Source organism: Rhineura floridana, chromosome 2, assembly GCF_030035675.1.
Source record: "Rhineura floridana isolate rRhiFlo1 chromosome 2, rRhiFlo1.hap2, whole genome shotgun sequence".
Lineage (NCBI taxonomy): Eukaryota > Metazoa > Chordata > Lepidosauria > Squamata > Rhineuridae > Rhineura > Rhineura floridana.
This window is the reverse complement of record NC_084481.1, coordinates 231,054,590-231,071,194: the sequence shown is the minus strand read 5'-3', so window position 1 is coordinate 231,071,194 and position 16,605 is coordinate 231,054,590. Positions and strand designations below refer to the sequence as shown.

Sequence of the window (16,605 nt, the reverse complement as noted above, 5' to 3'; positions counted from 1 at the left end):
GACAAAACAGATTCAGCTGAATGACCGTGCAAGCTACCATAGTGATTGCTCATGCATTCTAAAAGTAGAGTTTACTGAAAGACTACTGCTGTTGGCGTGAGATCAGAAGTAGTGCTTTGCTAAGTCAAACTGGTGTCCACCTGGCGTAATGTTTTAACAGTGGCCAGCCAGAGGCCTCCAGAAGCTCATCAGCAGAGCATGAAGAGGATGGTCAACCACAGTGTTATCCTTTCCCAACTTTGGCACCCTCCAGCTCTTTTGGACTATGACTCCCATCATTTGGAATGGTTGGGGCTGATGAGAGCTGTAATTCAACGCAGTTGATACAGGAGTTGTAGTTCAAAACGTTTGACGCAGGAGCCCTGAACTGCACCTCTGCATGGCTAGAAGTCCTGTGGATGACTGTAGTAGGTGCGGTGCTCATCCATCTAACACTGTCTTGGGTACTCCCTTGTTCTTGCCTTCACAAATTGAGCCGCCCTACAAGATCTGCCACGCAGGGCCTTCTCTCAGTCCCGCCAACTAAAGTGGCTAGGTTGGCGAGGACTCGAGAGAGAGCTTTCTCTGTGGCGGCCCCCTCGCTCTGGAACTCCCTCCCAATAGATCTTCGTCATGCCCCTTCCCTGGATCTATTTCGCCGGGGCCTGAAGACTTGGCTGTTTAATCAGGCCTTCGCAACCTTTGAGACCTCTAAGGTGAATCAGCCTTGAACTAAAATGTTGATAAATCTATCATACTGTAAACTTTGTATTGTACTGCACTGACTATATTTATTATTGTATTTTATCGTGTTTTATTGTTCGCCGCCTAGAGTGGCCATTGGCCAGATAGGCAGCTTATAATTTAAAGTTTATTATAAGTTTATCATTATTATTCAATCGGTGGCTGACCTACCTGCTGGTCCGGCTCATTCGCCCTCCAGCAGTGCCCACCTTCCTCTGGTAGCAGCAGTCGAGGGGAACAAAGCAAGTTGCTGTGTTTTCGTTACTCCCTGCCCTGAACTAGCCAAAACTGAAGCTCTGCTTGAGTTTTAGCCTGCCTATCCTTTCCTTACCAAATGCAGGCAGAACTGGACATTTCTGCCTGAGCTGCTACTATTAAGGAAGAGTTTAATCTTGTTTATTGTAGTAAAAAAAGAAAGGAAGAAAGAACAAGCCACACGTTGATCCCAGAGGTCTGCTCAGGGTCTGCTGAACAGCCTTGTGTTGGGCTGCTGTCTTCAGGGCCCGGGTAAAGTAACGTGCCTGTTAGAGGGGGTGGGCTTTGCTCTGGCATCTTCCTTCAGCTGCTGCCTTGGCGCAAGTTGCTCGTAGGATTTAGCTGCCCATCTGGAGATCTATTAAAAACGAATGACGAGAACGCCTGCCCGAAACAGAGCATTTATTCCGATGGAGTCCAGCTTTCGTAGTTCCCCCTTAACGTGGTGAGGGGGTTTGAGAGTGTTGAAGAAGCTGAGAGCAGAGCTTGGAAGTAACTAGCTACAAGTAACGAATTACTTGTAATTTATTACTTTTTTGAGTAACGAGTGGGTAACTTCATTACATTTTCTGGTAATAGAACGAGTAGTAACTTCATTACTTTTGAGGAATAATTGTAATGTTTCCAGCATTACTTTTGTGCATTACTTGGGGGGGGGGAGCAGGGGAAGTCTTCTGCTCCTCTGATTTGTGAATAAAAATCATGTGCTTCAAATTGGGCTTCTGTGCAGCGTTGTTCTTCCTTCATGCTCTATGGGTGCTTAGGAGGTGACGAGGGAGGAGGTGGAAAGCGAGACGGGGTGGAGAATATAATTGTTTAAAAATTGACAGGAGTGGAAGGAGAAAAGAGCTGGAGGCAATATATATATACAAAAAATATGTGTGTTGGGGTATCATCATTGCTAGGGGTGGGATGAGGGGATGTGAGATTCTGTTATGCCATTCTGTTAATCTTATGGATAAAAATAATTATTCTACTACCCTCTGTGTCTGTGGGTGCTTATTTTTAATGATGTTTTAGGCTACTTAGATGTGCAGCAGCCAAGGCCAGCACCTTGCAGGCAATTTTTTGTTTAAAAAAAGCAACTAAAATGCAATTGTAGCAATTACTTTTGAGTAAAAGTATAGCAATCAGTTACTTTCAGAGCAATTGTAATTGTAACGGTAATCACTACTTTTTGGGGGGGCATGTAACTGTAACTGTAATTTATTACTTTTTAAAAGTAATCTTCCAAGCTCTGGCTGAGAGCAATGCCGTCAGGAGTCTAGACCAAGAGGCTAGACTCCTAGCAGGGGCACCGAAGGTGGAGTGGTTAAAGCTGAGACACCAGACTAAGATGCATCCAAACTCAGAGGAAGGCAATGGTAAACCACCTCTGAAAACGTTTTGCCACGAAAAACCTATGAACAGAGTATCCAAAATGCAACACGAGATAGTGCTGGAAGATGAGACCCCCAGGTCAGAAGGCACTCAACGAGCTACTGGGGAAGAACAAAGGACAAGTACGAGTAGCGCTGTGACTAATGATGCAGCTGGGACAAAGCTGAAAGGAAGCCCAGAGGCTGATGTGCACAGATGCGAAAGGAGAGTCCGGAGTTGTACAAAAATCTGAACAGGGTGGTTCACGACAGGGTCGCCATAAGTCGTAATCGACTTGAAGGCACATAACAACAACAATTGCTTTTAGAACCTCAGTTTCTGATGATGATAGTGATGGTCGAGGTCAGAGGCAAAAAATGGGTGGAGCAATCAATATGAATTTTACCTTTCTTTCATAACAATGTGGTTTCTACACATAGCCACATACCTCTGTCCAAGCAAGAAGCGTTACCAGAATTCAAGGACGCATTTTAGCCTGGGGGGGGGGGGATACCCACGCCAAGAGGGTGCAAAGCATGGCCAGTGAGGGATGTGGCCCAGGGAGAAGGGGAGAGTCCTAAGGGCCAATAGAGAGGTCTGGAAGGCTACATTTGGCTCCTGAGCCCAAGAGTCCCCATCCATGAGGTACAGCAATAACACGATTATTGTTTTTCAAGAGCCAATTGAAATCCCACAAACCCAGATATGTCCTATGGATGGTACCGTGTTGGGTTTAGGCATACTGTCTCATCTCAGAGGAGCAAATATGGTTAAAGTTAATCAAACACAGATGTTTGTTTGTTTATTTTAGCTCCTGAAGTCATAAACCTATTGATTGTGGCAAATTCCACTTGTTGAGTTTACCTCTGAAACGGAGGTTATCATACTTTGAACACATAATGAGAAGACATGATTCATTAGAAAAGATAATAATGCTTGGAAAACCAGAAGGGAGTAGAAAAAGAGGAAGGCCAAACAAGAGATGGGCTGATTCCATAAAGGAAGCCACAGACCTGAACTTACAAGATCTGAACAGGGTAGTTCATGATAGATGCTATTGGAGGTCACTGGTTTGTCGCCATAAGTCGAAATCGACTTGACAGCACATAACAAAACTTTCTTTCAGAGATGTGGGAAAGCCAAGAAAAAAACCCTCAATACTTGCTGATTGCTTGTCATGCGAGGTACAAATAAGTCTTGACAGCTTTGGAAGATCAACTGATGGCTGTTGATAGTGGGGATTGTCATCGTTCTTGTGGTTTGTGGTGATGTTTTTATTATTATTTTGGAGATAATAAGGACTTGTTCATACAGTGTAAGGTATTTCCTCTGTTGTCCTGGAGTAAACACCCTGGAATTCTTTGAAATTCAGGTACACCCTTTTTCTGACCATCCTGACTCATACACATAGAGAGACAGTGTGGTGTAGTGGTTACAACATTGGACTAGGATCTGGGAGACCAGGGGTTGTATCCAACTTAGTGCTATGTGAACGTTCTGTCAGTGCAAGGATGTCTGCTTGTGCAGCAGAACAATCTCTCCCTCTCCTCGTCCCCGCACACTGCCTAAAGTTGTTCTAGGGACTCCCCCAACCATCCGGAGCAGATTTGGAGAGGTGCAGGGCATGCGTGGGAGGAGGAGAGGTGTGGGAAAGTCCCACTGCACGAGCAGAAATCCGTGTTAGCTGAAGCCTCCCCAGAGTTCAAATCCCTACTCAGCCATGAAGTCACTGGGTGACCTTAGTGAGTCCAGCCTCCCAACTTAACCTACTCCACATGGTTGTTGTGAGGATAAAATGGGGGAGAGTCCTGTATACCACCTTGAGCTCCCTGGAGGAAAGGTGGGATATGGAAGGAAGGAAGGTGTTTAAAGGATTGGGAACTCCACCATTTAGAAATGAGAACCTTGATATTTTTACATGAGCCTTGAGCAATCTGGCGCCCTCCAAAAGTTTTGGACTGCAACTCCTATCATCCCAGATTACTGAAGGCCAGAGAGGTGATCCATGAGCCTCTGTTTTCCATTTTCTTTGATGAGAGATTCTGATTGGAATACAAGAACAAATCAGAGGTTGGAGTGAATTTAAGGGTAAGTTGTTCAGTCTCTCGTGAATGCGAAGATGTTCACGGTTATTGTACCCAAATGGATGCTGAGATGTTCACGGTTATCATACTCAAATGGAAGTTTATACTTCTTGATGGAATTGGGGGTTAATGCCCTGATGACTAGTGGAATGGCTTTTTCCATTTCCCTGTTCATGGGGAAATCAGGGGTTCCTAAACTGTGGTCCTCAGACCTTCGCTTCTTTGGTCTGCGGCGTGTCTGTGAAGAGCACTTACAATTTAAATTCTATGGAATTCAAATTGTAATACAATAAAATACAACCTGTAAGCAATAAAAATACAATTAAAAATCCTACAGCATGTAGCACAGCATGTTAAAATTGCTCCATTAGGCAGGGGGGGAAATCATTAAGTGACCCTTGGCAATTTTCAGGTGGTCCATGGGGAAAGACTTTAGGAAACCACTGCTCTAAATTCATGGAAGGTAGTAGACCTGCTTGTTTGTTTGTTAGCTTTTGTTGTTGTTATGCACCTTCAAGTTGATCACAACTTATGGCAGCCCTATGAATCAGCGACCCCCAAGAGCATCTGTCATGAACCACCCTGTTCAGATCTTGTAAGTTCAGGCCTGTGGCTTCCTTTATGGAATCAATCCATCTCTTGTTTGGCCTTCCTCTTTTTCTATTTCCTTCCGTTTTTCCCACCATTATTGTCTTTTCTAGTGAATCAGGTCTTCTCATGATGTGTCCAAAGTATGATGACCTCAGTTTCATCATTTTAGCTTCTAGTGACAGTTCTGGTTTAATTTGTCCTAACACCCGATTATTTGTCTTTTTCACGGTCCATGATATCCGCAAAGCTCTCCTCCAACGCCACCTTTCAAGTGAGTTGATTTTTCTCTTATCTGCTCTTTTCACTGTCCAACTTCCACATCCATACATAGAGATCAGGAATACCATGGTCTGCACTATCCTGACTTTAGTGTTCAGTGATACTTATAGTTTGCTTATTGAGTTTATATTCCCTCCTTCCTCCCAGAAGGATCCCAGGGCTTCTTAGTTGTGATGGTTATTGGGGGGGGGGCTTCAAGGTCAAAGGAAGTATGTTCTCTGGGGAACAAGAACAGAGATGGACTGTTCCTTTTGTGCCCTGCTAGGGGGCTTCTCAGAGGCATCTGATTGGCCAAAGGAAGCAACGTGCTTGATTTGGTGGATCTTTTATGTGATCCTTTAGGGTGCTTTCATGTTCTTAGGGTATTTTGGTGATGACTCCAAAGTAATCAGAATGCTTTTATTCACCTTTAAAGGCCTGTGAGCAGATTTATAACATTCTCTGCAAAATGTACATTCTGTGACAATATTTGTCATCTCTTACGTGAATTTGGATGGCCCAGATTCCCTTTGCAGAGAAGATTGAGAAACCACCACCATCGTTGTTGTTGTTGTTACGTGCAGAGGGACATTGTTCCTCCTCCTCCCATGCTTCTTAACACTTTGCACCCTGGAAAATTTGCATAACCTTTTGGCCAGTATTAAATCTCTCTAATTGAGGGTTTGTCTGATTTTTCTTGTTGCTGTTGTAATGTTCCCAGCAGTTCAGAACTATTTTTAGCTTGGCTTGTCATTTAGTACTAGGTGTTCTTGAGAACTATTAATTATTAAAGTTCATTGGCATTCTTTTGTTGTGCCATGGATAGTGTTGCTACATACACAAAGATCAGGACAAACACAGGTTTTCACCAGCAACTTTATTGCCGTGTTTCTACTGTCATTAAGAAACACAATGACCTAAAGTAGGTAAAGTGGCCTTAAATCAATGTTTTCCATACTTTTTATAAGAACATAGAGTGGTAACTGATGCGTTTGTTCTGTTAGCACAAGGGCTAACAGCAAGGGCTAATTGCACAACAAAATGTCCACCCCTCCTCCTGTGCACATCTCGGACCTTCCCCATATTTTGCTGCAGAGGGTGGGGGAACCCCCCCCCAAAAGATTTGGGGGCATGTGGGTAGGAGGAAAGGGGGGCAGTTCTGATGTGCAAGTGTAAGTCCTTGCACTAACAGAACAAGAGTCAGTATAAGGCAGTTTTTAACATCTCTGACTTGTCTCTTCATTTTATTATTATTAATAATTTTTTTATTTATATCTCGCCCTTCTTCCCAGCAGGAGCCCAGGGCGGCAATTTTTTTAAAAAGCCATCATGACAGACATCAACACCACCAAGGTTAAGTGACTCCTCCCCATCTGAACCAGTTTATTTTATTTATTTATTTATTACATTTATACCCTGCCTTTCTTTTCATGATAGAAACCCAAGGCGGCTTCCATATGGTTCCCAGGCGGTCTCCCATCCAGGCACTGACTAGACCTGACCCTGTTTAGCTTCAGCAGGGAGCTGGCCTCATGTGCCTTCTGGGACTATTCTTTTTAAACCACCTATGATATTGTTCATCATCACATCATGTGGCACTGGATTCCATAGTTTAATCATGTGATGCGTGAAGTGTTTCTCTTTGTCCTGAAATTCCTGCCAGTCAGTTTTGTTAGATGACCCTGCGTTGTAGGAGGGAGGGGGGGGAAATCTTTCTCTCTTTACTCCTGCAGCCGTATGTATTTTAATCCCTGTAAGGTGTTGTAGCATGCTCAGTCATCTTGTTTCTTTACACTGCCATATTTCCTCCTTTGCCATTTTAATACTCCTGGTCATATGGGATTGGATAAGTTAAATGTACTCTGTAGAAGAAATTTCTTTACAGGGGCCTTGGCAGAATCCTAAATATTAAACCATGTTCTAGTCCTCACTCACTCCAAGTTTAGAACATGCAGGCAATATTGGTTTGACTGTAGAGAAATTGCGTAAAATAAAATCTATGCCAGTTTTATTGCACATTCCTGAGAGCAGGCTTTTTTTTTTTTGCTTGCCTGACCTTAGATCTGATTTTGATGTGCCAGGTCAGTTTTACACAAAATGGAAATGGACTGCCTTCAAGTAGATCCTGCTTATGGCAACCCTATGAATAGGGTTTTCATGGTAAGCAGTATTCAGAGGTGGTTTATAATAATAAATAATAATAATAAATTTTATTTCTAGGCCCAATCTAGGCCTCCCTCTGAAGCTGAGAGGCAGTGACTCGCCCAAGGTCACCCAGTGAGCTTCATGGCTGTGTGGGGGTTTGAACCCTGGTCTCCCAGGTTATAATCCAGCAAATGCCATCAATCTGAAAAAATAGAGGGATTTGTTTCTTTGGCAGAGCAAACCTCTAGCTTTTCTTCGTGCCTGAGCTCTGATTGGTTCCATGCTGCTCCTTGTATTGTGTAATATAGGTGCAGGGAACCTGTGGCCTTCCAGATGTTGTTGGACTTCAACTCTCATCAGCCCCAGCCAGCGTGGCCAATGGTCAAGCATGGTGGGAGTTGCAGTCTAGCAACATCTGCAAGGCCACAACATCTGCAAGGCCACAGGTCCCCCACTCCCAGTGTAATATGGGGAAAGCTCTCTCTGGCTGCATTTTATGCCTGTGAGCCAAAATTCTTAAACTTGGATGCTAGAGGCTAAGAGTTTTCAAACCTTGTTTTGACACTTCTAAAATGCTTCTATTGAAGGTAAGAGGATTGCATTTGTTCTGCATCTTTGAAAGGGCTGTGGAGTCGGAGTCGTGGAGTTGGAGTCGGGAGCAATTTTGGGTGGAGTCAGAGTCGGTAGAAATGAACCAACTCCGATTCCGACTCCTTCATAAATGGCAAATGTATATTAACTAGTAACAGATTTACTGTAGTAAAATGGTAGCACAAGGCATTTCATCACCACCACGTGAATCCAGAGCTTGGAAAAGTTTTTTTTTTAAACTACAACTCCCATCAGCCCCAGGAATTGGGCTCGTAGGAGTTGTAGTTCAAAACAGTAACTTTTCCAAGCTCTGGATTCACGTGGTGGTGATGAAATGCCTTGTGCTACCATTTTACTACAGAAAATGTGTTATTACTAGTTAATATACATTTGCCATTTATGAAGGAGTCGGAGTCGGACAGTAGAAAAATAGAGGAGTCAGAGTCAGAGTCGAAGGTCTGGCGTACCGACTCCTCAGCCCTGGTCGTTTGCATCTAGGACTTAAGACTTCGGGGATGTTTCATATGTAATGCTTTGGAACTTCCTGGACTGGGAACAAACCATTACATCTAACCTGGCAAACTGTAATTTGATCAAACCAGGAAGTTATTTGTTAAGCCAAATGCATTAGTTGATAATGTTGCAGCTGAACCCACTGTCCCCGTCCCCCCATTCATTCCACCAGAATCAAGGCAGATAAAAATAAATCACTAGTCAGTCTGATTGGCTTTCTTGTATGTGTGCTAGAAAGGGCTCCTTTCTTGCGTCTCAGAGTTTGACCTTATTGTGCATCAGTCCTTTGCTGCTTGTGGCCCACTAAGACAGAGTAGAGAACCTCGGGCACAGGATCCAAGGCGGCCTCCTGGCCTGCCCTGTCCAGAGTGCGATTCACGAGACGGAGAGGAGAATGAAATTAATTCTTGTTTTATTGGAGTAATTGAGACATCAAAGGCAGAGTGCTTCATAGACCTTGCTACGCCAACTCTCTACTGTCCCTAACTAAGCTACCTAAGCATACTCTGCAGCGTGTGAAGAAAGTTGACTCAGCACCCAGATCAGGGGGGCGCTGGCTTAAGTAGGGAAGGTCTTCGCCCATAATATCTCTGACTCCTTTGAGGAGCCTCCCTCTGGATGAGGTGCTTCTTGTGACGTCTCACACGGGGCAAAAGGGGGCGCGTCTCTGGCGACTCATCTGACAATACAGTCTTGATAGGTGCAGGCTCAGCTTCAGGAGGCGGGGATGCGTTTGAAGTTTCAAGAGGGGAGCTCGGGGGGGTTGAGTTGGCGCTCGCAACCAGGACATCCTCCAACGGCTCTGTTGAGGCGGCTGGAGGTGGCGCGAAGTCTTCTTCGGCGGGAGAACTGTCCGTGGGAACTGGCACAGAGTCAACCACACCTCCTCCCCAATGATCCTCGAAAATGTCTATACCCTCTGATTCTTCCCCTTGCTTTAACTGAGGGATCTGCAACTCATCCAGCCCCCCTCCTTGGTTCCCTTGAGGGAGCTGGGGCTTGATATGGCCTCTCTGCCTGGTCCCCAGGACTTTTAGGCTACACCCCTCTCACCAGGTCACGTCCCTTACTGGCCTGACTTCTCAACAACCTTGAGTGTCTTTGCCTGGCTAGAATTTGTCCTTGAGCTCTGATGCATGTCTGGATGGAGAATAGAGGGGGCTGTGTGAGTGTGGGTAGAAACTGTTGTCCAAAGCTAACATTTACATTCAGTGGCCCACCTACATTTGCCTCTGGCCCCACCCGCCACCAGCATGTGGCCCCTGGAAGGTTGCCCTTTAGGTGAAAAATGTGGGAATGTGGCCCTTTAGCTGAAAAAGGTGCCACACTCCCTGCACTAAGATAAATGCAGCTCACCAGCCCAGTATGGCAGCCCACCAGGTCAATGAACATCCTGTTCGGGCTGCTGGCCTGGAACTTGAGATGGCCGTGAGGTTCCCAAGTACGTGACAGGCCTCGATATGTGCCTGGAGGGTAAATTCAGCTTGGTGGGTCACACTAAGTTGTTCTGACCTGGTTTGAATGTAGCAGCTTTGACATATATGTAAATTCTGGGGTTGACGTGGAAAAGTTTTGGTTTGGAAGGTTCCTCAGTCTGTAGGTAAGTGGAGCCAGAAAAATAAGAGGGCATCTGTTATCCTTGGGATTGCATCTCCTGGGGCTTGTAGGCAGGGCCACTCTAAAATTGCTTTTCCAGTGGGAGTGGCCCCCCTGACGTCCAAGACCAGCTCTGCCTAGGGAGCTTAGCATGGGACCCTCTGCGTAGTAGCAGCATGCATTTTAATTGGAGAGGAGGAGTTGGGGGGCTGGCATTTTTTGAAGGCAGATGTGACACGGGGCAGGGAGTGAAACCAGGAGTAGGGGCAATGGCAGAGACAAAATGCTGCTCTTTGGCCCTTGCATATTTGTAAAAAACCAAAACAAACAAACAAACCATCCCAGAACACCAAACCGAAGTCTAATTTTCCTCTGGTCCAAAATAGCAACGTCTGAGCCAAGCGTTTGCTGAGGCTAGATGTGCTTTCAACCAGGAAAGCCATTGCAGTCTTGATTAGGACCTCCCAGTCTTCCTTTCTTTTCTTTTCTTTTGGTTCGGCTTATTTATTCCATTTAATAAGATGCTGAATGCCAGCATCTGAGGAGTTAGGTATGCAGGGAAGATTCCTGCCTTGCACTTCCAGATGTGCTTCCCTTGAGGAGCCCGAGTGGGGAGCTGTAATGGAGACCTGCAAGCAGGTGACCCTGTTTCAACTGAGGCAATGAGGGCAGTTTTATAATAAATGGCATGGGATTATCTGCCATTCTGCGCCTGGTTCAGACCAATATTTAATTGCATTCTGCACATCTAAGCAGACTTCAAAGGAAGGTTTCACTTTTTGGAAAAAATCGTTCCACCGCACCCACCGGTGCTGTAATAACTTGCATGCAGCTTCCAGTGAGCTCAGGCTTATTAAACTTGCTAGATTTGTTATTTCACCCTGGGGCTAGAATAAATATGCCTCCCACGCGCCTTACATGCTGGCTATTTTGTAATCCACTTCCTAAGAAAGCGCAATGCTCATGTAGTTGGCGACCAGTTGGCAGACTATTTACGTTTGGGGGGTGGTGCGTAGGGAGTAATTTTCAGATTTTATTTACGTGAGTCGTAACTTTTCCCTGCTTTATTTGCACTCTCTTCCCCCCCCCTTTCATTGTATTAGGATGTTTGAATAATGTCTGTGGAAGTGGAACTGGGGGAGGCTGAGATTACAGCAGGTAGATTACAGCAGGTAGATTAACAACCCGTACTTCCTTGTTCCAAGGGAAGCTGTTCTGTGGCATGCTTCCCATAAATGATGCATTCTCTGTGGATTTGGTGAATGCCAACTGCTGGGAATTGCAGGGGGGAGACCTCTGTTGTGCTCAGGTTGTGCTTGCAGGCTTCCCATGGACATCTGGGTCACATTCACAGCATACGTTTAAAGAATATGGCATCTTCCACCAGCCTTCCCTGTGGGACTTCTGCCTGGCAGACCTGCATCCTGCAGGACCAGGCCCCAGGTACCCAGCCAGCTGGGACTGATTGCTACCACCTGTCCCTCTTTGGAGGGATACATAAGCCGGCTGGCTGGGGTGGCCTGGGAGACCCAGGGGCTGCAGGAAGAGAACATCGCCGCCCAGGGAAGGAGAGTCTGCTGCTGCTGCTGTGGGATCACCACCTCCACCAGCCTTCCCTGTGGGACTTCTGCCTGGCAGACCTGCATCCTGCAGGACCAGGCCCCAGGTACCCAGCCAGCTGGGACTGATTGCTACCACCTGTCCCTCTTTGGAGGGATACATAAGCCGGCTGGCTGGGGTGGCCTGGGAGACCCAGGGGCTGCAGGAAGAGAACATCGCCGCCCAGGGAAGGAGAGTCTGCTGCTGCTGCTGTGGGATCACCACCTCCACCAGCCTTCCCTGTGGGACTTCTGCCTGGCAGACCTGCATCCTGCAGGACCAGGCCCCAGGTACCCAGCCAGCTGGGACTGATTGCTACCACCTGTCCCTCTTTGGAGGGATACATAAGCCGGCTGGCTGGGGTGGCCTGGGAGACCCAGGGGCTGCAGGAAGAGAACATCGCCGCCCAGGGAAGGAGAGTCTGCTGCTGCTGCTGCTGTGGGATCACCACCTCCACCACCCTTCCCTGTGGGACTTCTGCCTGGCAGACCTGCATCCTGCAGGACCAGGCCCCAGGTACCCAGCCAGCTGGGACTGATTGCTACCACCTGTCCCTCTTTGGAGGGATACATAAGCCGGCTGGCTGGGGTGGCCTGGGAGACCCAGGGGCTGCAGGAAGAGAACATCGCCGCCCAGGGAAGGAGAGTCTGCTGCTGCTGCTGTGGGATCACCACCTCCACCACCCTTCCCTGTGGGACTTCTGCCTGGCAGACCTGCATCCTGCAGGACCAGGCCCCAGGTACCCAGCCAGCTGGGACTGATTGCTACCACCTGTCCCTCTTTGGAGGGATACATAAGCCGGCCGGCTGGCTGGGGTGGCCTGGGAGACCCAGGGGCTGCAGGAAGAGAACATCGCCGCCCAGGGAAGGAGAGTCTGCTGCTGCTGCTGTGGGATCACCACCTCCACCAGCCTTCCCTGTGGGACTTCTGCCTGGCAGACCTGCATCCTGCAGGACCAGGCCCCAGGTACCCAGCCAGCTGGGACTGATTGCTACCACCTGTCCCTCTTTGGAGGGATACATAAGCCGGCTGGCTGGGGTGGCCTGGGTGTTTGTTTGTTTTTTGTTCGTTTGTTGTGTGCTGCTTTTTTTTTTTGTGGGAATAAGGAGGATTAATTTTATGATGTTTTAATTGGAAATTGGTTTTAAATTGTTTAGGACTGTGGTTTGTTTTTGTATATGTATATTATGTATAGCTTTTTGTTATTGTAAGTCGCCTAGAGTGTCCACTAACCTGGACAGATAGGCGACCAATAAATAAAATATTATTATTATTATTATTATTCCAAAGTATCCTGGGAACTGTAGTTTCTTAAAGGTGCTGGGAACCATAGCACAGATGTGTATGTGCATGTGGAGATAAACTACAGTTATCAGGATTCTTTGGGGGGGAAATCTGGTGTGGATGTGACTTTAATTGGCCACTGTGAGAACAGAATGCTAGACTAGGAATGTAGGAAGCTGTCCTGTACTGAGTCAGACCATCTCCTGATCTGAGCTGCTTCATTGCTGAAGCAACAGCTCTCTCTCCAGTCTATGAAAACATTGTCTGGATCAGTAGATTCTCATGATAACCAAACACCTTATTCTGTAGACATGCGGGGCCCCATTACACCAGACACAGGAACATAGAAAACTACATTTACATGGAGCCAAGACTATTGTCCCATCTAGCTCAGTGTTGTATACACTGACTGGCAGCAGCTCTCCAGGTTCTGCCTCTCAGTCCTACTTGGGGATGCTGGGGATTGATCCTGGAACCTTCTGCATGCGAAATAGATGCGCTGCCACTGAGCTAGACCACACGGGCCTTTGGCCTGACCCAGCAAGGCTCTTAATATATCCTGGTGGCGGAATTGTAGACATTTAAGACCAGCATGGATGCTGTTTCATTCCACCTGCCTGTCTGTCTGTGTGGGGGTGGGGGTGGCGTGGGACATGTTATGTTTTGCAGCCCACATGAGGCAGAAAATACCTGCTGCGCTTGGCTGGCGGCTTTAATCATTGTTTGTACAGTAATTTGAGCCTCTGGGAGGCTGGGAGCCAGATTTGCGGGTCTCTCCCTCTTTATCCTGGCTGGGAATGCAGGTCACTGGGCATCGGGTAGGTTTTGGTTTTGGTGGTGGTTGTTTTTCCCCTTTTTGAGCCGGCGCTGCTTTTGCTTTGCAGCAAAACAGCAAAAGAAATTCTCTCACCCGCTCAACACGGTGGCGTTTTCCAAATGGTTGCTTGGCTGTCAAGGACTTGCCAGTGCCCCTTTGGGCCTTGGGCCAATTCCTAGCCAACTGTGAGACTCTCCAGCCAGGCACTTGATCATGTGGCAAAACCTCTTCTGGAGCCTCCCAATTCAGACTGCTTGCATGATTGAATGTTCCCCCATGGGTGTGTGTGTGTGTGGGGTGGAATTCTTACACAAGGAAGACTAGAGCTAAAAATCTAGGTAAGAACCTTTTTCTATAACATCTGCATTCCGAGCTGAGTACGAGGGTTGTTATTTCCCTAGTGGGGAACATTTAGTCAGCTGATTTCCCCCCACCTGTCGTGCAGGAACATTTTATGCTAGGATGAGCTGTTGATTTAAAGCAGATTTTTTTCCAACCTTGGACCCGCAGATGTTATAGGACTCCAAACCCCATCATCTCCAGCTAGCATGGCCAGCGAGTAAGGATAATGGCAGTTGCAGTCCAGCAACATCTGCGGGCCCAAGGTTGGCAGAGGCTGGTCTGAAGGACTTCTGGAGGGGTGTGGTGGTTTTCTTTTCAGGACTGCATTGGGTTACTCAGTCTAAGGAGATTCACCTCTGCTGGATTGTTGTGAGAGGGACCTGTAGGTTTAAATTGCTGGAGGGATAGATGTGTCTTTATTTTACTCTGTTGTTTTACTCATCCGATTTGGTGCCCACCCTGTCCTGTGGGCTATAGGCAGATTACAGCCATTTTTCCTAAACAGGGCACAGCCCTGCCCCACAGGATTCAGTGTAAGGTGGACAAGGAAGGGGAGAGAGAGAGTGTATGTGTGTGTATAAACGTAGATATAGGATCTGATACTGCAGTTGTATACATGTTTACTTAGAAGACAGTCTCACTGTGTTCGATGACGCTTACTCTCAGATAGGTGTGCATTTACTTGCATGCTGCTTTTTCTGGGTAAACCATGCTTCAGACCCATCTCACACCCATATCAGAAAAGTTTACCTAATCAAATCATAGCAACGTTTCAAGGTAAGTTTGCAAACAATTACAAAACATAGCAGAAGGCAAACAAATAGTCATGCAATTGTTAGTAAGCAAAAGATCTCGTATTAATGACTGTATACCAAAGTTAAAACCTCTACTGGTCATTCACACTAAATGTAAATGTACTGCCTTCAAGTCGATTCCGACTTACGGCGACCCTATGAATAGGGTTTTCTTGAGGCTGAGAGGCAGTGACTGGCCCAAGGTCACCCAGTGAGCTTCATGGCTATGTGGGGATTCGAACCCTGGTCTCCCAGGCTGTAGTCCAACACCTTAACCACTACACCACACATTCACACTAAGGCCTAACAAAAGGAATACAAAAGCGTAAGCCAAATAGCAGCAAAAGCAGGACGTTAACAGGACATGTTGCCCTTGAGCTCCTTCCTCCTGGGTGGGTGACAAGAAGCAGGGGTCAGATTTTGCAAGGCGCACTGCTACGTGGATGACAGCTTCAGAAACCCAGCCTATGACCTTCCACATCCATGGCTGGCTGGGGCTGATGGGGGTTGCAGTCCAAAACACCTGCAGGGTGCTACATTAGTGAAGACTGCTCCGTTTCACTTCCCATCCCTGTCCAACCAGGGCTGTGGAGTTGGTATGTCAAACCTTCGACTCCGACTCCTCTATTTTTCTACTGTCCGACTCCGACTCCTCCCAAAATTGCTTCCGACTCCACAGCTCCTGGAAAGTGCTGTAAATGTCTTTTTAAATTGGAAGCTCTCCTAGGAGCATTTTTATCGCTGCCTGAATATGCGCTGATCTTGGCATCACAGCATTTGTCTTCATCTGGGTCCTGTGTCATACACTGACACACAAAATGTTGTCCATCTTGAGTTATGGTGAAATGCTCAACTACAGCTGACTTCATGGGAAGCTTCTTGGACATTTTGAATTTATATTTTAAAAAATGTGTCAGTCAAAATTTATTTTGAAGTTGGAGTCGGTACATTTCTACCGACTCCGCCCAAAATTGCTTATAACTCCGACTCCTCAGCCCTGTGTCCAACACTCTGTTCCTTTGCTCCACTGTTGTCGAAGCCAACCTTTCCAACGGTTCCCAGGTTCTGAAACATTTTGAAGCACCAGTGCAACTTTTATTTATTTTACGACAAAGAATTTTGGTGTTTAGGTATTAGCCATGCACAGGGCTGAATTTCAGTTGTGTGGGTGCCAGGTTGACCATTTCTGACAGATTCTTACTCTCCCCCCCCCTGCATCCCTGTTTCCAATTCATCCTCATAACATTCTTCCCCTTCATGTGGCTGTAAACGGCATTCCTTCCCTCTCCCTGAATCCAGCCGAGGTTGTACTCCAGGCAGTTGTCGGGTTCAGGGACCAAGGGGGAGGTGGTTGTCAGTCTGAGTGGCCCAGAATATTTATTTCATTTATATTCTACTTTTCCACAGTGTTTGTCCTCAAAGTGGCAGACATCAGTCACGACAGTCTCATTGTTTTACAGGACTTGATAAATAGGGATTGTTCCAGGGAGGGCATCTGATTGAATCCAAGCCGCTGGCATCCTTTGATGGTGTATGTTTGTGGCTTTCTTCAGTTATTCATTTCTGGGACACAGCTCTGTATGGCAGGATGTCATCGCATTCCCAATCCCCTCCCTCCAAGATATGGAATTCCAGTCTTTTTTCAAAACCTCCA

The 16,605-nt window shown here is 46.7% G+C and overlaps 1 protein-coding gene across 2 annotated transcripts in view; it reads left to right on the top strand.

The window, feature by feature from the left end:
• FBXO34 (F-box protein 34) overlaps positions 1 to 16,605 on the top strand; it is a 74,117-nt gene that overhangs the window by 12,492 nt on the left and 45,020 nt on the right. Inside the window, exon 1 of one of the 2 annotated variants that reach the window (XM_061612504.1) lies at positions 12,371 to 12,680. The exons of the other annotated variant lie outside the window; for it this stretch is intronic. The gene's annotated coding sequence lies outside the window, so the exon portion shown is untranslated. Of the gene's footprint in view, positions 1 to 12,370; positions 12,681 to 16,605 lie in introns of those variants that run through there. 2 annotated transcript variants of the gene reach the window in all.